General features: G+C 38.0%; 1 protein-coding gene across 4 annotated transcripts in view; it reads left to right on the top strand.

Annotated features, from left to right (window-relative positions):
- The first annotated feature begins 526 nt into the window (after positions 1–526).
- adcy7 (adenylate cyclase 7) overlaps positions 527–22,236 on the top strand; it is a 70,729-nt gene continuing 49,019 nt past the window's right edge. For 2 of the 4 annotated variants that reach the window (XM_022667122.2, XM_022667120.2), the window contains exon 1: positions 527–840. The gene's annotated coding sequence lies outside the window, so the exon portion shown is untranslated. The remainder of the gene's footprint in view (positions 841–22,236) is intronic. The other 2 variants (XM_022667123.2, XM_022667121.2) reach the window with 1 other exon arrangement.

Below are 22,236 nucleotides of genomic sequence, written 5' to 3'. Positions count from 1 at the left end.
TAACTCTGGCAACAGAATACTTACCGAGACTAGGATTTGAACCAAAGTCTCCCACAAAATAGCTCAATGGCAGGCAGTGGTGTTATCCACTGCACCACACCAACCACTATGTCATGTCACACTGCAAGAGACTCCAAAATATCATCATAATTTATTCCAAGATGGGCATTAATTTACAGAAAAGCAAGCTTCATTCCCACGAATTAGGATCTCGTTTCCATGCCTTAATAAGTTGTGGCCACGACTTTTGTCACTCACACGACTTAATTATTTAATTCCCATGCATTATGATCTTGTATCTCCGTCTTAGTAAGTAGTGGCCACACTTTTTTTTAACATGATGTCACCTTAGGGGCTCCATACCATAGGGTTACAACAAAGAAGCACAATAATCTTCTTTACTTTTTGTTCTATATTTACACTATTTTTATTTAGAGCCCTGAGTTGTGTCTAAACGTGAACGCGCCTCAAACACGTGGGGTCGGGAGCGCGCACGCGCGCGCGCGGGCAGGCAGGCAGGCGAGCGAGCGAGAGAGCGCGCGGATGCTGCTGCGGCTGCTGTACAGTGAGTTGAGCGGAGTCGAGTCGAATTCAGTTGGCTGCTGGTTTGCGCGCGCAGTGGACGCTGGGCTTGAAGCGTGTAGTAAAAACAGCGGTGATTGAGCAAGAAACGGAGAACTGGGGAAAAACCGGGTTCAGTCTGGAGCCGAACTGGAGCGGAAAAGTCGGGGAGAGAAAGAGAGAAAGAAAAGGAGAGAAAAGAGAAGAACAGAATATAGAAGTAGAGGGAGATGAAGACTGAAGGAGTTTTAACGGTCGGTCTGCGGCTCCAGCCTTCAGGTGAGCTCGGCTCTCTCTTTCTCTCATACACGGAGTTCTGGGTGAATCATGGCAGATAGAGTTAGCGCATTTTCTGTGTTTGGTTTTCGGCGAAGAGAGTTAGTTTAGGCGGATATATGAAGCTACAAACTTCTTCTGCGCTTAGTGGTGAAACCCGGCGGTTCCCTTTTTTCCCCTCAGGTTTGTTAGTTGACTAACTTAGCTCGCTAACTCAACTGTCCTCAGCTGTTGAGGGAGCCACAAAACGCCGAGTATTTAATTTAAACAATATTTAAAGCTAATATGTCACACATATTCGTAAGCTGGTAGTATAGGGAGTTATATTTCAGCCTTTTCAGGTGTCTAACGTTAATTTATTTTCCTAACTTAGTTCCGAACTACTTAACTTAGTTAGTTAGCTAGTTAGCTAACCTAGTTAACATAGCTAAAATAAATGCCCTAAATGACAATATTATTATTAGATCGTTTGTTAGTTATTAATATAATAATATAATATTATTTTTTTATTTCATGCAGTTCCAGTCAAAAGTTTGGAACTACCTTCTTATGCACTGTTTATATAATTTATGTTCAACATTGTAAATTAATATTAACACTCTATGGCACAGTGTAGTCCTCAGGCAACAAACCAATTTTTTTGCTATTACACCTTTTCATACCATACTATACCTTATTTATTTATTACTTGCTAACTTGCATTTTTTAAATATATTGTCACGTTGCATATCAACATCCAATGCAATGAAGCATACAAGTGGGTCATACATAAAAAAATATATATATCTGCAAGAATATGTAAATTAGCGTATTTTGCTGTTTGTATTCTTAGTATATTCTTACATCCTTGTTGTAAACATACAAAAACAGTGTTTTTTTTTATTTGTTGCTTTGTGCAGTTACACTTATGTTATATACACTTATTTCAGAAAATTGACTTTTCTTAGTGAATGGTACTGAGAAAAATATTTTTTTTTTTGTAAATTTAGTTTTTTTTTGTTGTTGAATTTGACAGCAATAGTATTTCCAACTGGGAGAGGAGACATACTATTTTAACAAATGTCATTAATATTCCTCAGCCGTTATTCCTACAAAGCCAAATATATTTATTATAAAATCAGGGTGTCTGGTATTTTTCATTGCCAGATCTTCTGTTTTTCTGCCATGTCTTCTGACAGCTTTTGCTGTTTACCTGAGCAAATATAGTAATGCTAATGGTGCTGATTCAAGACCTATTGTGAACATGGAGATTTCAGAATGGCAAACTCTGTCACCTTCTGCACATTCACTCATCATTAAACCAAAGAAACATAATTAAAACTGAGGAGAGATGCAATATTTATATGAACAGTATAAAAGCCACAGAAAAACTGGCAAAAAGGCCAACAACTTATGCTTGTACTCACAAACTTTGAAATATTAATTTATTTCATGTAATGCTCTCTGTAATGAAAGTTTGTCAGTAACATATTCTATCAATAATGTATATTGAAATATCACAAATGTGTCTAAAATTTAATGTTGAATTATTGTACATGTCTGTGATGGCAGTTGTATATTTGCAAATGATTAGTTTGGCTTACTGTGATTTCCATAAAATAAGGCAAATTAGAGACCCTCAGAGGAGACTTAAGTGTCGTATTAAAGAGTTTCAAATATTAATACAATAATATTGAAATTGCTGCACCAGAGAATTGTAAATAATTAGTTTTAGGACTGTTTTCATAAGGTGTTCAATCTTGTTTGGTTGTTCATCTACAGCATCAGCTGGAAAAGCTCCTATAGTATTAACTTACCGTGTGACATCTAGCCAAGGCAAGCAGTGATAATAGTGATGCCAGTAGCTGTGCTCTGCCTTGTGTCTAAACTAATATTTCCCTTGTTAACACAGCACAGGAAATGGGTGTTTTAGGGAGAATGCAGGCGAGGGGAATCAGACAGCAGCACTGTTATCTTCTGCTGTTCGCTCAGAGCAAAATGAGGCTCAGAGGTTGCTCCTCAAACACAGAATAAAAAGACATCAGGCCCAGTGAACCTGTGAACAACAGGCTATCAACCAGCTCCATTAACATTCACTGCTCAATTGAAAGTTTTAGATTCTCATTTTTATTCAGCAAACTCCTCAAACGTAATGTCAGTGGTGTAGACTCAAAAATGTATAGGTGGGTCTGTATCTATGTCTGTGTTGTAGACTTACACAGAAGGTGCCTGTAGCAGACGAAGAGTTTAATTGACTATGTACTGGTATGGGCAAATATTTAGGCCAGAAAAGCCTAAAACCAATATATAGCTGATCAATCAATCCTTCCATCTGTAGTAACAAGATCTTTGTCTGTTCACAGACCAAGTGTTTCTCACACTACCTTCATGGAGTTTACTATGCAGTCTGAAGGATCAGAGAAATACCTCTACCTGTACCTGTACTACATAAGTCATGCTCAAAAACTAGCTAGTATTAGTATTTAGCATGCGATTGGGGTGCACACCTCATGCTTTGGAGATGCTTTGGCCAGCCAGGGCCACTCATTGTAATTTAATCTTTGTTAAAGTGGTTTAGATCTTTACACGTGGCCATATGTCCTGCTTTCACAGAACTGACTATTTACTTGCTGCCTAATATGTATATCAATATTATGTAATATATTAATTCACTTTACCTGTCAGTGATTACATTGTTATGGCTGATTAGGTTATGATACGTTTCATGAAGAGGTTAGAAAACTGGGTGAGAAAATAAATATTGGTGCCATAATATAAAATCTTAAACTGAATTAAGCAGGTGGGTGGCCTTGGTTGTTATAATGCAGACCGTTGCAAAGTGCACAGTGAAGTGAGTGTGGGATTACGTCAAACACAAATATATTTTTTTCTTTTTTTGTGGGGATTCTGGAGCATCTGCCAGAATTAGGCTGCTGGCATTGAAGCACACACTACACACAGGAATTTACAAGCATCGTGTTTACACGAGTATTTAGTACTGAAAGAAAGCCACTGTAGTTTTATTACAGTAGTTAGCTGGTAAAGCCGTGCACTGCTGCTACAGTGCACGGCTGCTACAGTGCACGGCTTTAATGAAGCAGGCTGTGTTGAAGGTTTCAATGCACAGTTTTAACACTTTTCAACCTCGCTGCTGACACAGATGAGACATGACCTCTGCAGGTGTTTCCGTACAGCTTACAGTAGTGTTCTGTTCACCTAGATCTCTTGTTAATGAAGCTGAGAAAATTCAGGAAACTCTGCTCCAGCAGAAGCAGGTGTGAAAACAGTTGAACTTCATTATAAGGTTGCACTGTGAGGACATAACTGTGTGTGTGTGTTTGCTGAAGTCTTTGAAGAAGGACAGGAGTATTATTATGCAGCAAATCTGCTGACGCATGCTTTTACCTCAGCCAGATTTACCTCTCTGTACACACACACACACACACACACACGCACACTCTCCACACTGTGTGCCTTTGCCAGCTAAGTATTTTGCTTATTTCTTATAGATGTATACAGGCACCATTATCACCATGATTGCTCTTACCTTGTGTAGGAAAAGGATTTGAAAGTTCATAGAGTAAGGATGCATGATATATTGGCAATAGGGTTGCAACAATGTTGATTTATAAAAAAAAAAAAGACAAACCCAAAGTTTCAGTGCTGACTAAACGTTAATTTGTAAGAGCAGCGCACATTATTTTTTTATTTTTACAAATGTTTTTATTTTTACAAATAAAAACATTGGGAGAGGTTTAATGGACTCAACATGAAAAGTTTACACTCAATATGTCTGTCTCCAAAAGTGCGCGCACACAACAGATTACATTTTACTCACTAAAAATCAGTACTTATTTTATTAAACAGGTTCTTCGCATTTAAATCCTATGTTCAGCTTTTGTTTCATTGTAAAGCAGTCAAAATTATCATTGAGTAAGCAAAAAAACTGATGACCGTGATTTTATTGCTATGTTTAAAACCATCTCATAAGATCAGATGTAAGAAAAATCCCATCATGATTTTTTTTTTGGACATTGGGTTGAAAGTGGTAGTGTATAAATGTATTAATGAACCTGTTTATATTATGTTTCTTTAGTATCAGAAATATATATGAAAAATGCCAAAGCACATAAAAATTATTAACGTACCCAAGATTAATTTAACAGGTACAGGTGAACTTGCATTGGATTTCTGTCTAATGCGTTTGATCAGCCAGTGTAAATTTGAGTGACTAAAATCTTACCATGCAATACATGCAGTCCAGTTACTTGTAGTAGATGAGAGTAGAACTTAAAATCTAGAGAATATGGTGCATGACGTTTTCATGCTGGAGTGAGAGTTGATATTTAGACAGTGTATTTGCGATATAGACTATAATATAATTAATAGGATACCTATTTGTCTTTCACAACTGTCACATTTCTCATAATTTTGAGCATCATTCAGCTCTAGAAGCCAGTCACTCTTCTGTGCATCCAGGATTTAAAAGTATTTTGTGGAGTCCATTCATTCCTCCTGTGTAATATGTCTAAGCCCTGAATGCATTACAACCCCAAACCATAATTCATACACCCCCATGCTTCACAGTTGGCAAGGTATTCATGTCTTTTTTCTGTAAAAACACCTCTGCTGATACTGAACAAATTAGCATTTTTGACTAATTTGATTTGGCTCTTTCATTAGCACACTAGCGGCCCTCCGAGAGTTTTCTTGGTATTCCAAATCTCATCTAGAACTTTCCATTTTCCCATTCCTACCCTATTCAACAGTCCATGTCGTTAAAACTGCAAGCTAAGATTGCTTTGCCATCTTCTCATAGTTTAGCTTTCCTCTGCCTGAGGGCATTATTACTTAACGTTTTGGATCTTTAGATATTTGTCTGAAGCAGCCTATGTTGGATAAGTGTTGCTTCAAGCTTTTACTCTTGAAAACTTGTAAACTTGTAAAGTTACACGCCTCTGGCATGACTTATCAATAAATCCTGTACAGTGCTTAAGGGCACTGTAAGGATTTGTACAAATCAGCTTGTTAGATTGTGTTTGTGTATTATTGGGACTAGGGTTGCAACGGTATGAGATTTTCACGGTATGATAACCGTCTCAGAAAATACCGCGGTATCACGGTTATCACGGTATCACAGTTTGTTACATATATTATTAAACTGACCCTTAAAGAAATTACAACAAAGGTTTTTTGTTCAATTTACTATTTATTGTAGAAACCTGGAACAACTATATAGATAATGTCTCCTTAAAAAAAATAAACTGTACACCATTAGGTGAAGGAAACCAGGTTTTTCCACTACTCTTAAGGGCATTAAGGGTGTATATAAAAAAAAAAAAATATATATATATATATATATATATACACACACACACACACACACACACACACACACACACACACACACACACACACACACACACACACACACACACACACACACACATGTCACACATTACATGTCCTCTAAGAAGTAAAGATCCTGTGTTTAAACTATTCAGTACAATATTTAAGTTTAAATTATTTAATATCTGATAAACTGAGCCTGGGTCTGTGTCTGATCAACAACTGTTGTAAACGTCCGTTTTACTGCCAAGTTGGTATATAACCAGATACTGCAGAAAGAGGGGATTTATTTCTGACATGATCCTCACAATAGAGATTTCTATTTTAAGGCTTTCACACAGAGTCTGGTTTTAACATATGAAAAACAGGCACGTCAGAATTTGAAAATTAACGCATGTAAATGAATGGCGTCTTTCACATCCAGTCCGGCCAGGACCTTTACACGGACACGTGCATCCATCGTAGCACGCACTTCACGCCTGTACCTGCGTGCCCAAATTTCGGATAACTCAGCGCTTTTGCGGGCGCTTACCGCATGGGTTGTGCACGACTACAAAGAGGTTTTATTAGGCGGACAGAGATTTGTTTAGTCTGATGCACTTTTATGCTGTTCTCACCGCTGTGTGCTGAGCAGCTGAAGCGGAGCAGAGTTGCGCATGCGCGGGTGAGTTTCTCCGCTGGCTTGCGTTTTACCGGTAATAAGCAAACACACACGGTATGATAACCGTGCATTTTAATACCATGGTATACCGTGAAACCGGTTACCGCTGCAACCCTAATTGGGACTTAAGAGCAGACTTTATTATTTTAGTATTGTTCACTGCAGAAATCCAGGTAAATTCAAGCGACTCGTTCACATTTTCATGTCTGCAATTATATTACAATGTAGTGGAGTGTATTGTTGTTGGCTGGAACAAGTTGGGAATGATCTGGATGCTCCTGTACAAGAGATTTGTAATGTTGACAAATTTCTTGTTAATATAAATAAAAAAAATATGTCCAGAAATTCCATATGAGTTCATACATTCTAAAAAGTACTCGGTGCTCAGGTGTCCATGCATTGGTAGATTAGACTCTTTATGCTCTGTAGAGGAATTTTCCCTTTTCCAAACCTTGCCTCTGCCTTGTTGAATACTTCCTTCTCTCTTGTGTCTTCTGGGAATGTTTCACCCTTCAGAGACTCCCACACACAGAGGGTGTTGAATGGAATGAACTTTACTTCAAGGGAGTAACTTTTTGCCATCAATGCTGCTTCTCGTCACACCTGTGTACAGTGTTTGTGTGAAGTCACTGTTGAAGTTACAGGGTCCAACTCTCTTTGGTCCAATTCTCTTTCCCATGTTGGTGTGACTCCATGTATGGGTTTAAATTATGCAGAGCGAAAAACCAAAACATGCTTTGTAATACATTATTCGCATTACAAGAATTATTGGCATAGACTTTTGATTCTGGTTAATGCACATGGACAGCTGTTTTCTGTTTGGTACTGGAGATGTAATGTTTACCTATTGGTTATTCACAATCTCCATGTCACAATTTACGTGAACCAAGTTCAGCAGTGTTGTATATCCCAATATCGATGTGAACATGATAAATTATTATTCTAAATACGCTTAAGCTCTTCAAATAATGTTTTTCCAAACATTCACACAAAGCAATCCCGACTGTTCTCATACAGATTTCCCCAATGGTGGAACAAACTTCCTTCCACTGGCAGATCAAGAGTGTCCCTCACTATCTTTAAGAAACTCCTGAAGACAGAGCTTTTAAAAAAGCACTTACTCTCCTAACACCTCTAACAAAGTAACTACTTCTAACGTGTACTTCTCTGCTCCTCTATCCCATTATTTCCCTTTGACCTTTGTGGACCTCTGCCTTACTGTATCTCATACTACTTTGCTTTGTCTTGCTCTGTCTTCCTCTACATGGCTGTGCCTCACTCTACCTCACCTTGCTCTATCTAGCAATACCTTACTTTGCCTCACTCTACCTCCAGCCTTTTGTCACATTTTCCCTCTGTTGATCCAGATGGGTAATGCAGTTTTTGCTGCTGCATGATGTGCACACCCATAAATCAGATAGGTATTTGATCTAGAACTTTATATAAAGTGTCTCAAATCTTATTGTAAAAGATAGATGACATTTCCTCACAACCCTGAAAAAATGTGATCTGTTTTACATTAAGGAGAAAATACAGAAAGGTTATTGTAAATCTGATTAACCAGCCCTGAAAAACAGTCCACAGGTTACAGGCTATGACTGAAGGTTTCAAAGATGACGCATTATGTCGAAATGCAAGAGGGGTGTTTTGCTGAGATATAATAACAGGCTGACACACGTTACCACCCCATTTCATAATCCATCCATGCTGTACCTTACCATTCCATGTGACTATGATACCACATCATGTGCTGTGCATGAGAAACCTTGGAGGTCAGTCTGGGGATAAATTAGTCTCTTGAAGTTAAAAAAAATTCATTGCGCTCATGCCTGTAACCATGAAACTGTGAAAGACCTCCATGAAACTGTACTTAAAACTGTGGTGTTCCTAGGCTCGTTACATTAATCCTTGCACTGGAACTCTATAATACGTTTTTACAGAAAGACACAGGCTATAAATCACTTGTACTGTCAGGGCAATTTGCTTTTTATATTTGCTGAAATTCCCCTGAATATGTGGCTGTGTATTGACACATCAACTCAAGGTCTCATAACATAAATACAACATTTGTCTCACACTCATTTTATTGATTACAGTGGTTCTCTCCATTGTTATGGACATGAATGGAGTAGGCAGTACATATACCATATTTAGACAGTTTAGCAATACATACAGCTAGAGCTGGGAATTTTTACTGTTTTATCATATTGTGATCATTTTTATAATTGTATCTGCAGTTTTTCTTTACTAAGCATTGGCAGTGTTTAAAGAACACTGTCCCACTATCGAGTTTTACAGAGTGTGTTAAAAAATCCTGTTTGATGGATGATATACTGCAGCAATTTTATCAAAATCATTAAACTATATGTGAAAGTGTTTTTAAATAGAAGTTTTTAATCATTTGTTTGGGGGAATTGTCACCTGTTTATAGCTTTCTCTATTCCTTCAAAATGAAAGATGTTGCTGATCGGTTCATAATCGGCCACAACCACCTAGCTGTTAGGTGTTGGATCCTGTTTGGTTAAATGTTGCTGATTGGATCATTAACGGCCACAGAAGCTTAGCAGTTAGGTGGAGGAGGTTACTAGTGTTGTGTAGTTAATAGCGTGTGAGTGGGAGAGAAGAAGTACATATGATTTTACTTCCTTTTATGATTCTATTTTGGTCACTTCACTGCAAGTTAACATAGAATAAAGTACATTGAGTGTTCTGCAAAAATAGCTTACGTTTTTGCAGATGTGGGTAAGTTTACTAACAAGTTAATGTTATTATGTTTTAAGTTAGAACAACATTAAATGTGTGAAATAAAATGTTCTCATAAAGCACATACTCACATAAAAAAACGGACCATGGAGTAATAAAGTGATTGGGAGTGGTGATGAGATTGCTTAGTAAGATTCATTAAGTTCACTTGCTCTTTATTGCTTTGTGTTTCTGGGCACTTGGTGATTGTGATTTTATTTCCTTCCTTCCCAACTAACACAGTTATTTTTTATGTGATTTTTTCTGTTATTTTTTGCAGTGTATGTGTGTCATGTGAAGGTTATTGTGCTCTTAACATGCCACACATGCAGCAAAAGTATCAAGCTTAGTGAGCGAGGGGACAAATGTGTTGAGTTGTTGGACAGTTGATTAAGTGCTGCTTGATTGCTGCTAGAACAAAAGATCTTCTGACTGCCAATCATGAGGTAGGTTTCGCCGCCTCACGCTGCAGCTTAGCCTTTGTAACTGCGGCCGCTTTGCACTCTACTCCCTATTGTTAGACCTGCTGGTCTATTTTAAATGTGCGGGCTGGCCTGCCTGGCCAACGTATTTTAAGTCTGGGCGTTGTACTACTGAGCGGTTTGTCGCTCTGAAGAGATTCAGTTCTTGAACTTAGTGGATGGTGTGAGGCAGGAAGATGACACAGGTTCTGAAACATTTAACTCAAAAGCATGAACCATGTTGTTTTCTGTTGGTTTATACTAACAAGGCTTGTTAATTCACAAGCTGTAGATCTAGACCCAGTTTGAGGCTAAATTAATATCTACTTAGTTGCTTTTTGAGTTTCTTTTGCATGTCCTTTACAATAAAACAGTTTTCTTTTTTCCAAAAATATTTTTTTCTCATGTTTGTTTTGATTGTGAATATTTAGTATGACTAGTTGCGTGTAATATTTGTGACTGTAGCATGAATAAAATGAAAGTGCTACGTTTGCATTAAGTGTTGATCTTATTTTTCTTGTACAGTAATTTGCAGTAATTAAGGCTTTAACAGGCAGATACATCTGACATTTTCTGCTACATATGATGGTTGGTTAATAATTTTAAGGAACTTCACAATCCCATTTTAAATTTGTGTTGTCTTTTGGAAGTTTATTGCTATTCTGAAAAGCATCAACAAATCTGCTGCCTGGTGGTGTGTTTGTCTGTTTGTTAGCATGAACACCTGATACTCTTTTATGTTAATCCTCTGCAGATGTTTAATTAAACTGGTTGTGTTTACATTTTGTTGAGCACACTAGCTTTACAATCATTACAAGTAGCTAACTAGGAATTGGATTGATAATGTGTCCCATGTTATGTTGTGTTACATTACAGTAGGTTAGATGTCTAGTGCAATTTGCCTGACAGATACATAAAAAAATACATTTATAGCAAAAGCTATGGCCTGCTGTTAGTTAGTTAGTTTCTTTATTTATCTCCCAAGGAGAAATTTTTCTTGGATTGAGGGCATACTGCACTACAACACAAAACAAACACATACAGACAATCATGTGACCAAAACCATATCATTACAATACATTAAGGATTTAAAGTGCATTACATTACATACTTTCACAGAACCCCACAGCCCCTATACAACCAAATACAGTCAGACGTCCTTATTATTTAGAATCTTAATTGACAGTGGTACAAAAGAATGTTTAAACCTATTGTGCCTACACAAAGGGACCCTGTATCTTCTACCTGAGTTCATGAGCTGGTACTCCTGATGTAGCACATGTGTACTATCAGAAACAATATTCCTAGCCTGCCTAATTATAGCCTGCCGCCACAGCTCATGCGGGCCAAAAGGGGCAGGAATGCCCATAATTTTCCCAGCTGTCTTAACTAGGCTATTTAATTGTGTTTTGGATTGAACTGTTAGATTACCAAACCAACTTGTAATACCATATCTTAAAACTGATTCAATAGCTGCTCTGTAGAATATTAACATAATGTTCTTACAGACACCAAATAATCTGAGTCTGCGCAGAAAATGAAGGCGCTGATGGATCCTAGAGCACACCCTGGTCACCTGTGTTTTCCAACTCAGATCACAGTCTATGTAAACTCCAAGATATTTAAATGAGCTCACCTGCTCAATGGTTTGACCATGGATAGACACAGGGTCAGAAATTCCGACTTTTCGAGGATCCACCAGCATTTCCACAGTCTTACTTGTATTAATCTGCAGTTTGTGTACCCTACACCAGGCCACAAGATTTTCTACAGCTATATGATGCATATTTGGGTTAGAGGTTTTTGTTAACAAACTAAGCAAAACTGTGTCATCAGAAAATTTTATCAGGTGCTGGTTTGCGTCCATACTAACACAATCATTAGTGTAGAAAGTAAACAGGAAAGGTGAACTGACACTCCCCTGAGGGGCCCCAGTACTACAAACTGTTGTGTCAGATAGAGCAGAGTTAAACTTTACTGAACCATCTGTGTCTTTGATCATATGGACATGTGTGTTTTTGAGCTAGTGTTATGTGTGTTTTACAGCATATACACATATGATCAGAAAAAGGAAAAATTTGCAAGTGCCTTTGTGTCCAGCGTTTAAAAAAAAAAGTGTTCAGAATAACATTGAATCTAATTAAATTATTGCGTTTTAATTTTTTTCCAAACCCTCCAGCTTTACTTGCACTTCTGGCTTTGCATTAGTGAAAATGCTGTAACTGTGCCACACATGATAAAGGCAACTGTAGAATGAGCATCTACCCACTGTTTGAGCTGTTATGTAATAAATGCAAGAGAAAAATAAAGTTGAACTGTTGCTCATATCACAAGGTATCGTTACTCATATCAGAAGGTTAAGTGAGTGTGTGTGTGTTTGCTGGAGGTAGTGCTTTGTTGAAAACCACCCTTATCTTCCTTTAAATACCTGCCTCTATTGTTTAACATAAAGACAGGAAATTACCCCTTTTAAAAGGAGTTAAAGAAGACACTAGGGTGAAGAAGTGTCTCTGTCTTTAACGTCTGTAAGCTATTCCACAAGCAGTTTATTGTTGTTCATTGTAGAATGTTAAAATATATATATATATATATATATATATATATATATATATATATATTTATTTTTTTGTTCTAGAACACCTTGAAATTTTTTTACGAGTGATCAACATCAAAGGAGCCCAAGCACAGTGCACAATTATAGAGCCAAAAGAATAATAATCTTGTTAACAAAATGGTTTTTGTGGGAACGTTACTGTCAGAGCCTGAAGAGTAGTTTGGTTTTAGACTTTTTTTCGACTCTCAGGTTTTCAGATCTGCTCACTGCTCACTTTAAAAATGCTGCCAAGAGTTCCCAGAGAAACACAGATCTCTTCTGTGGACGAGACAGAGCTGCTCTCCGGTTGTGTGTCATCATGTAATTGGGTCGTCTGCATTGTTTGTTTAGCAGACAGACACGTTATTGATCCAGATCTGAATAAGGTTTCCCAGAGCTCTCATTATATTACACTCCATTAACAGGGGAGTAATGTTCCATTGGCTGTTTCATCAGGAAGCTGCTGTTTATAAAAAAAAAAGGCAAATTAATGAACATGTCATCAGGGACTGGATTTGTCAGTGTTTACATTGATGACTATGTGTTCATGCATCTACTCTTTTCAGGCTGATATTGTTATTAATATTGTTAGACATACGCCTTTGACACACAATGCAAACACCACACACACAGTAGCTATAATTATGTCCTGCAGGGGCTGTTTTACATGCCTCACCACCGCAGTCTGTGTGTTAGAGTTCAGAGCGCAACTTCAACCAGCATCATTAGCTTTCACCACATGATGTTTAATCTGTAAGGCCAACATGATGACAGTTTATTTTTCTTGTCATGGACAGAGTTCTCTGTTGTGCAGCTTAAGTGTGCGACTCAATCCCATTTCACCCGTCGGCCCTACCTCTTACCCTTACCCTTTCTTTTCGAGTGTAACCCTTCCTTTTGGAACAGAGTTATAAGGGGAACTGGTAAAATTCTCCTCCTAAGAATTGGGACAACCCTTCAAGCACCCAATAAGTCATTAGGGGCACTAAGATCCAATAAACTTTAGGGGATCGTATGTGTTTAGAAAGTGGGGAAATGGTGAAGAATTTGATTATTATTGTCCATTCATTAATTCCTTAATTTTTTGGTTCTGTCTAGACTTTTGCAGCCCCTGCCGTCTGTTGCAACATTTAAGGTGGAACGGGAAAGTTACAGAAAATCTTTTTTTTATGCTTGTTATGAACAATTCACCCATAAAACATTGAAACTACACATATAACTAAGGAAATATAGTACTACTAGTCACTTTTAACAAGGAAAATACTTACCGTACATTTGTGTTTTTTTTTGGTAACTTGTTCCACCATCTTACCAGTGATTCTTATACTCCTCGGTTTGAAATGTGCATGTGAAAATTCTCCTTATGAAGGGCTTCCAAGCCCTATCCCCCCCCTACTCCTCCTAACAAGAATCGGGACACCCTTACCCCTTGGCGTGCACGCACAAAACAGAGGGTTAGGGATACGTTGTAGGGCCAAGGGGTGAAATGGGATTGGGCCTGTGTCAATGTTTCAAAGCATATAAGAGGTCCAAACGTGTGGAACTTGTGGAACTAAATTACAAATGGTGAACATAGGGGTCCAAACAAGAGGCTCCAATGTGGAGCCAGCAGAGCAACAACAATGGGAAGCATTTTGAGAATGCCTCTAATTATGAGTGAGTTTTTAACTATGGACTTTTACACCTCTTTTAAACTTTGTATGTTGAACTCATCAAAGAGAATGTGTCTGTGCTCCTCACCTTTAAACAAGCCATGACCAGCAGAATAAAAACACTCTGGGAGAGAATCCCAGAGAGAGACCTGTCAGGTTATGTAAGGAGCTTAAAACAAAAAGGTTTTTGTGGATTTGTCTTAATAGTCTAACATTCTTGCGGCTGATTTTTTCTCAGAGGGGTTTGTGTATCGAGGCCACTGACGTAGTCTTATATCATTATCTCTATGTGGTTTTAAGCTGGCCGAAAAAAAAGATCAGACCGCTCCGTCCAGCAGCTCCGGATATTTAGCTCATCTTCTTTATTAAGCTGGATTGGACAGGATCTATTATCTATTACTCTGTTACTCCTTCTCTTTTTCACTCTCTCTGTCTCTCTCTCTTTCTCATCCTCTCTTCTCTCTCTCCCCTCTCACTTTTAGTCTTTCTCAATTCTGTTGCAGCATTTTCCCCACCATCTCTCTTTCTCACTTCCTCTCTCTCTGTTTACCTCTCATCCTTTCCCCTCTGTACACCTCCCTTCCTCATTCTTTCCTGCTCAATCCCCCCTCCACATTCTGCCCTCATACATTCCTTCATCCCATTATTTTTTTCTTTTTCTTTCTCATTGTATGTACATCTCCCTTGCTCTCAATTTCTGTCTGGGTTTGTCTACCTCATCTCTCTCTTTTTCTCTCTCTTTTTCTGTCTTCCATTCTTACTGTTTCTGTCTTCATGTCTATATCGTATGTCTTGTCATTCCCCATCTTTGTCTCCACCTCCCTTTCTCTCTTTCTGTATATTTCTCTTCCTCTTATTTCCTGTATGCCTTCCTTCCTTTCTCTCTGTCTGTTCTCTGTTTTTCTATCTCTCATATATCTCTCTCCACCTTCATCTCTTTCTGTGCCCTCCATCCTTTTTCTCACCTTCCTCCCTTTTTATTTATTTTAATCTTTTCCTGCATACACACACACACACACTGTGCACCTAACCTTCCATCCTCTCTCTCTCTCTCTCTCTCTCTCAGGCTTGAAGAGGCTCTTCACTTCTCGGTTCATTTAATTGTTTCATTTCCTCTTTGCCCCTCCCCTCCCACAGCCCTTGTGAAAAGTCCTCAAAGTAATCACAATTCAAAACACACAATCACACACATACACACACACATGTACAGTTTTAGGTTCAGTATTCTGTGGACAATTTAAGTGTATAAAAAAATAAAGCATGCCTTGATTCTCTCGTGTGTAATGTAGATTACTCAATTTACCTACATACTTCCGCTTTACACACTTTTAGCGACAATGCACACACACACCATGTGTTAAGATTGAAGTGTTAAAGTATTATTAGACCTGTCAATTAAATAAAAAATGTATTATTAATCTCACAATTTATTCAGTTTCATTAAATAAGATTAAACTGTGTGTTGCATTCTGAGCAGAGGGAGACACAATATCATTGCTTTTGTTTGTGGTACTTCATCGATACATGGCATCTAATGTTAATATATTTATTGTAACAAAGGGGTGATTTTCAAATTGTGTGAAACTGACTCCAGTAATATAGTATAGTGTCCTCTTCAGTAACATTGATGTCGAAAAGTAATTTTGGGAGTGTGTAACACTGGGACTGTGTGTCAGAGCATAATAACCCATTATGAGTTTTAGTGAGCAAGAAGTGATGAAAGGTTGTGTGCAGAAAAAAAAAGTGTCAGGAAAAAAGAATGAGAGGCAGAGAAGGGGAAAGGTGGGGCTTGTTTACAGAGACTGATAAAGCAACTACTGTTTTCTTCTTAACCAAAGCAACAGTTTTATAAGCTACACAAATCTGTTTTCATGGTCTCACAAGACTTGAAAGACGAATTTTTCCAATCTTTATAGATTCACACTTCGTTCTTTCCTTATTTGAGAGATCTCAGTGGATCCTCAGTGTTGATTTACTGTATAGAGACTGATAGTAAAAAGATTGGTTGATAGATTGTCGTGAAAAGGATTGTTTTACGTTTAATGACAGTGAAGTCATAACTGCACTTATCTATAGGCATGTTTGGGTCTGCAGTGTGCACATGATGTGATTCATAAGATAAATGAACACATTGCAGCTATAAGCAGCACAAAATGTTAGATTTTCTCAGGTATCTAACTCTTTCTCTTTTTCTTTCTCTTGAACTCTCTCTCTCTCGCGCGCTGCACCGCGTTGTTAGGGAAATGAGTCACAGTTGCTAAGGAAATGGGACGGTGTGTGGTTAGCTTGTGCAGAAGTCTCCGGCTGGCCTTGAGTGTCTGCTCACAGAAAATGGCCTATTCCATCTTCTGCTTTTATGCGGCTGCTGCAGCTCTAACAGACGGAGTCTATACTGAGCCTTAGAGCAAACCCTGCTTCTGTAAGCCTAATTGCTGAATCTATTGATTTAGATCTTTTTAGATATACTTAATCTCAGTATGTAAAAGCTTGCCAAATCTGTTAATTTTTTTTCTATTTTTAAAGCCTGTTTTATAAGCAGAAAGCTTACTTAAGGGTTTACCAACTGATGGAGACAAAGACAAGAACTCATGTTTTGTTATTTTCACCTCTCTTACAAGTGAGTGGATCAGATACAGCAGTGCTGCTGGAGTTTATAAACACCCCAGTTTCATTGCTGGACTTAACCATCCACCAACCAGAGAAGAACTACTAGCACAATTTATGGTTTACTAAATGTAATTTCTCATTTTGCCCAAAGAGCAAAATGTAATTGCTCTTCGGGCGTTTCTTTATTTCAAAATGTGCAAACTTTAAAAGATAGAAATCTTGTTTAAAATATTTAAGAAATGTTTATCTTTATCCTCGCCTTTTGGAAATAAGGTCACCTTTTGCTCAAGTTACTCAAAGTAACTTATAATAACTTTGTATTTTGTGTTACTCAGATTTAGGTATAGTTGAGGTGAATGGTCTTGAAAGGTGGTGGTGTTGTCATCATTGTCCTTGGAAAAGCATTGCAACACAACAGGACCAGCCAACCTATCTGGCACTTGGAAAATTATGTGGCCGTGCTAATTCTCTTTTAAATTTGCGCAGTGTTTTTTTTTTTTTTTTTTTTTTTTTGATACTGCCTAACATTAAAAAATTCTAGTGTAGCAACACTGGTGCTGGTAAAATGCAATAGAGAAGTTAAGGGTTAGTTATGCATACAGTCTGAAGATGATGGTGCAAACAGCGAACATGTTTCTTCTTGCTCTGTGTCTGAATGCCCATTAACTTGAATAAAGCTGCACATACGCAACATCCTGGGATAAAAGCTGTGGCTTTTTTAACCGTGTAAAAACAACAAAAAAAAACTTTACCATGGGATCAATTTAGTAATAGAAATGATGAACCAATGCAAAACCCAATTTCTTTCTAATAAAGCAGAATATACTAAAAGAATAGTATTAAATGAAGTATACTTGTCTTTTTTTTGAAAGCTGTTCTCACAGATTAAGTTGGATCTTAGAGGAAATTACACATTCAGACTTGGTTGGAGTGTGTTGTTTATACATGCCATCTCATGCTCTCAGTGTCTAATTACAAACGTGGGTATGCGGACACACACGTTACACACTAATTTAGTCACTGATTGCCAGGACAACAACATAGTTGCCAGATTTGCCCTATTAACCTACATAATTGTATTCTGCTACAAAAAATGAACAAAAACTGAAATCTAAACTCGAAAAAATATGTAGAGAGAGAGAGACAGAGGAGGCTGACTAATGCTCTGTTTCGGCACAGTCATTAAAGCTAAGCTAATAATCAACCTGCAGCCTGCTCGCTGAGACACACACACTTTGTTACCACACACTCTGAAACACACAAACATTCACACACACAGTCTCACAGTCAGGAGGCAGAGCAGAGTAGCAGAGTTACAGTGTCGAGAGGGCAAGAAAAGACAAATAAACTCTTTAATGCCACATCCCTTGCCCCGTTCTCACACTTGCGTGTCTTTGTGTGTGATTGAAAAATCTCAAGGTTGCATGCTTTTGGTTGCGTGTGTGTGTGTGGGAGTGTGAGAGTGGCATTAAATTGATTGGAGCAAAGAAAAGAGATGAAAAGGAAAAGAAAATATTCTGAAATGCTGAAGGTTGCAGGAAGTAAATGAGGGGAGATTCAAATAATGGATTTCTTAACTGTGTGTGAGAGAGAAAGTGAGGGAGAAGGGTTCTATGATAATGCCTTCTTATTAATTGAATCTATTTATGGCGTCTTACAAGTAAGCGAACCCCTGTTTCCTGATGCTCATCGTGTCGCTGTAGGCTGCAGGCTAGCATGTTTTTTTATTGTAGTAGTAGTAGTACTACTAGTAGTAGTAGTAGTAGTAGTAGTAGTAGTTGTGAGGTGTGATCCTTTAGCAGGGCATTCCACTGCTCACAGCCAGATGAACGAGTGTGTAACTTAGCACTAGGATACATACCACTTGCCTAGTGGCTCTCCAAACAGACATACACACACACACGCGGCTGAAACTGCGTAATTGAACACTCGGGCACCCAGCTACTCACACAACGAGTGCTTTGAGATCAGAGGGCCAGTGGTGTGGAGAGTTTGGTGGGGGGGAAAGGGGGGGCACAGAGAGAGAAAGAGAGACAGAGGTAAAAATAGAGAGAACAAGGTTCAGGCTATGGCTGGACAAAATGGCCAAGATATATATTGCAATATATACCGATTATAAAAAGAATGTCTATTTTCTGGTCTGTTTTCATACATACTGTGCACTGAATTATAAGGCGCATTTTAAGAGACACTATAAGGAACTTCTAATTCAGCAGGTATCACTGCTGGGTGGTGTTCAGGGGTTACTATATAAGTTAATTAAAGCTAAGCTAAGTAAACAAAACTGTAATAAATCTGTTTATTTACAGTAAGCTTAGTTTCCTGAATTTCTCCAGCAAAACCTAACTGCTAGTGGCAGCACTACACTGAGGAACCCTATGCTCCGGTAAGCCAGGGCGATATTAGCTAGTGGTTCGTCCTACGTAGCTAGTTTTTTAAAATGGTAAACGCGCAGGCTTTAGTCCAATAATACTTGCATCTGAACGGCGAAAGAGCTATCACAGTTAGTGACTAATGCTAATACTGCTCCAGTTACAGGCCGATATACTCCCCTCTGAACAGCTAAAAAGCTAGCGCTTTGCGTGGTTAGCGGGTAATGCTAATGCTGTTCCACCAGTACTAGCGGAGGTTAGCAGCAGGCTACAGGACGATAATACTCACCTCTGAATGGGGAAATAGTGGCTAGCGGCTATTGGTAATGCTACTCCAGCCCTGGTGTTAAACTAAACTGAAACTCCTGTATAACACTGCACTTACGCAGAGTGGCTTTTCTACTCCTTACAACCTGACTGGTGAAATTCATACATAAGGTGCACTGGATTAAAAGGTGCTAGTGGAGTGTTTTCATGATCTGTGGCAGTGTCATTTCTAAGTGGGATGAATCATCTGACGTGTCGCCAGATTTAACACCTGCAGAGCTGAATTTCTTTTCATTTGTTTGTAGCTTCTTGAATCATTACTTTTAGATATGAAGAAACTTTTTCCTCGTTTTTTGATACTGTCACCCAAACTCAGGGATTTTATACTCAGTGTGCCCTTTATATCAACCATTTCTCTCTTTTGGAAGGAATCAGTATTTTTTATTATTATAAGTTATTGTTTTTAGTGTCTTTACTTTATTAAGTAATCAAAGTAAAAATGAAAACAACTGATTTCTCTTATAAAAGGGAGAAATGGTTGATAAATGAATTTAAGCTGGAAGGGCTCAATTAAAGCTAAGTTAGTATGTTGTATGTGCTAATAATACATTTATTTAAAAATTTTCAGTTCAGCTTTTTTTGGAGCAACTCTCTTTGTCATAAAATTGACAGTGTAATAGATTCAGATTTTGTCAAGTAAACAGGGAAGAAAGGGGAAAAAAAAGGTATACAAGGCATTTGTATGACGCAGATGACCTGCAAATTAGTATAAAGTATTTACAGCAGCAGTGCACTGCATGACATCCAGGTTATATAAGAAAAATGGCTCTAAAATTCCTAAAAAAGAACTCAATTATATTTAAAGAGATGATAGACAGAGCCAAGGATAACGTACACACACGCACACAGATTCATAGACTAATGTGGATGAGTCAGCCAATTACTGCTGATGACAGGCCATAATGACTGAATGAGTCCATGCCATGAGTCTGCCAGATACATTAGCTGCACACACACACACGCACACACACATAGTAATCTGATCTCTGTATGCTTGGAGGTTTGTTGGGTGCATCTGGTCTGTAAATATAGAACTTCTGTTATTAAAAGCATAACAGTATTTTTGCTACTATAATGGTCTGGTCCCTGTTAAGCGTGTGTAGATATGTATGCCAGTGTGATTGGATCTCTTTATACATGTTTAAGTCTTGAATTTAATGATTGGGATTTGTTCATGGAGAGCAGTGGAAGAAGCAAAGTACAAACGGGGAGACTGGGAAGTTGGTGAAGAATTATTACACGTGTGAAAAGCTATAAAGAATAATGGTATGTATATGAGTCTGGATAAAAATTCCAAAACTGGAAAAATTAGTTGTCTCTGTAAATTAGTGCTACACCAAAATATTGGTATTATGAGATTTTAGCCATTTTGTTACTGCGAAAGTGGCCCAATTTTTTGTGATTAACATTAAGTTTCTAAATATACTGGATAAAGTGTTTTAAACAATTGTATCAATATTATTAATTGTCTTGTATTGAACGAATGCTTGTCTGATATGTCTGATATGAAACACTAGCAATGACTAGTTGGATATGCAATGTGGAGTGGTGTATTTTAGTCCTCTAATCTTTGGTCAGTTTAGGTGGGTGGACCACTTTTAGCCTAACAGTGAGTGCTAGAGGGATATCAAGTCCCTTAACAGTGGTGCTTAGGATCCAGAACCAATCAACCAACCGGTCATTTAGATTTTATACATTTGAGAGTATTTTTATACTATGAGTTTTCTAAAACGTAATTTAGAGGGTTTTCACACCTGTAGTTGTTTTGATCCGCACCCGGGTGCGATTACTGTTTTACGCCTGCTCAATTGAACCGCACTAAAGTTACAAACAGACCAGAGTTTGTTGTAAACGGACCAAATAGTGCTGGAGTGCTGGAGTGCTGAATTGTTAAAAAGCCCTTTAACAATTGCAATATCAAGCCTTGCTAACTACAGCCTAATATATTAGAATGTAACACCTGTATCATTATGTGTATCGTTCTTGCAAATACACAGTTTCCTAGTTCAATCATCAAATAGAAGCCTTTTCAAAAGATTGGATGCTTTTAATGCAGTAAAATGGCATGTCCTCATAATGCCCTTTCTTTAAATGGAAAGGCTTCAAAAACCGGTCTTCATCGCAGTCACTTTTTGACTGGTGGGTTGATGTTAACTGATTACAAATATGTTTCATCTTTCATTTAATTTCCTTTCTGTGACCATAAAAGTTACTAATATCTGTCAGTCATACACCAACACAATCATGCACACCTTCTCCATCTGCTCAGTACTGCTGGAAATTTTCCTGTAGAACGACCCTGCTATGATGCAGTTAGGTTGCTATTGTGTTTGTATTACAGTGGTATCTTTTTATGAGGGTGATGCTGCTCTCACTCTCCCTCTCCCTCTCTCTCGCTCTCTCTCTCGCTCTCTCTCTCACACACATGCTCTCTCACACACTCTCTCTGCAGGGAGCTGTAACAACATCCTTTTTTGGTTTCATCAAAGTGCAGCAGTCACATAGGAGCACACAGAAAATTAAGCTGAATATATAATAAAAGACAATGTGGTCCAGTGGTACTTCCTGTTTCAAAGATTCTTCTGTACAAAGCATGTTGTTCCAAATGTCTGATCTTTAGTTTAGTCTTGGTCCGTTTCATGTTGCTGTTGTGTGT

The sequence above is a fragment of the Astyanax mexicanus genome, chromosome 23 (genome assembly GCF_023375975.1).
Source record: "Astyanax mexicanus isolate ESR-SI-001 chromosome 23, AstMex3_surface, whole genome shotgun sequence".
Taxonomy (NCBI): Eukaryota; Metazoa; Chordata; class Actinopteri; order Characiformes; family Acestrorhamphidae; genus Astyanax; species Astyanax mexicanus.
The sequence above is the reverse complement of the archived record's forward strand: the minus strand, read 5'-3'. Positions and strand labels throughout refer to the sequence as shown.